Genomic DNA, 1,595 nt, shown 5'->3' with positions numbered 1-1,595 from the left:
TATTAGGGAAATGCTCTTTCAGCAGCACTTCAATTATATCTTCTGTAGTTTTTCTGGATTCTTCCTGTTCCAGGATTCCAATCAGCCTCAAGTTATTCGTCTTCATGTTGTATCACATGAATATTAGGTTTTATTCAGACTTTTTTTTTTTTTTATTCTTAATTCTGCTTATTCTGGCTATACTTGTTCCAGCATAGGTTTGTTTGTTATTTTGGCAGTCCTTGGTATTTTCAATATTCTCCTCCAGCACCATCACACAAATGTATCACTTCTTCTATGGTTGTCCTTATTCACTGTTCAATTTTCACATCCATATGTGGTTATTGAAAATACCATGTTTGAGTCATTTGAAATGTACTCCTCAAATGGATAACTTTACTCTTCACCACTTTAAAGGTTTTGTAAAGCAGATCTCCTTAAAACAATACATGGTTTAATTTCTTGACTGCTGCTTCCATGATGGTTGATGGTTGGTCCAAGCAAAATTAAATCTTTGACATCATCAGTCTTTTCTTTATTTATATGGAGGTTTTTTATTGATCCAGTGATGAAGAAGTTTGTTTTCTTTACATTGTGATATAATGTGTACCAAAAGCTGTGGTCTTCAAACTTCATCAGCAAATATTTTAAGTACTCTTCACTTTAAATAAACAAGATTGTGTCATCTCCATGTAGCGGGATGTTAATGAGTCTTCCTTGAATCTTGATGCCAGGTTTTTCTTTAAAAAATCCAGTTTCTCATTTTATTTGCTTAGCATATGGATTTAATAAGTATGGTGAAAGAATACAAGACTGCCCCACAACTTTCCTGATTTTGCTCTGTTCAGAAGACTGCTTCTTGGTCTATGTACAGGTTCTTCATGAGCCCAATTAAGTATTCAAGAATACTCATTCTTCACGCTGTTGTCCATAGATTGTTATGATCCACACAGTCAAAAGCCATTGCATAGACAATAAAGCACAGGACAACATTCTTCTGGTATTCTCTGCTTTCAGACAAATCCATCTGATGTCAGCAATGATATACCTCATTCCATGTCCCATTCTGAATCCTGTTTGAACCTCTGGAAGGTCCCTATCAATGTATAGTTGAAGGTTGCAGCTGTTTTTGTCTTATCTTTAGTAAAACATTTCTAGCATAGGGTATCGATGATGCTATTTGTTGAGCTCCTGCAGTCTGTTGGGCCACCTCTATCTGGAATGGGCAAAAGTACGGATCTCTTTCAATCAATTTCTCAGGTAGTTGTCTTCCAAATTTCTTGGAAGAGATGAGTGAATGCCTCCAGGGCCAAATCAGTTTGTTGAAAGTTTTTAATTTGTATTTGATCTATTCCCTGTGCCTTGTTCTTTGTCAATGCCTTCAATGCACCTTGGAATTTTTCCTTCAGTATCATTGGTACTTGAGCATATGTTATAGCTTGAACATTGACCATTTCTTTTTGTTAAAGTGACTCTGTGTATTCCTTCCACCTTCTTTTATTTATTTTTGATTATGAATTGAGTGATAGGTTATATGGGAGAACACTGGATTTACAGTCATTGTTTCATTGCAATGATTACAACCTCCTCTGCATCATAATTTGCTTCTATTCCCT

This window comes from Chrysochloris asiatica, unplaced genomic scaffold, assembly GCF_000296735.1.
Source record: "Chrysochloris asiatica unplaced genomic scaffold, ChrAsi1.0 scaffold00043, whole genome shotgun sequence".
Lineage (NCBI taxonomy): Eukaryota > Metazoa > Chordata > Mammalia > Afrosoricida > Chrysochloridae > Chrysochloris > Chrysochloris asiatica.
This window is presented reverse-complemented; position numbering follows the sequence as displayed.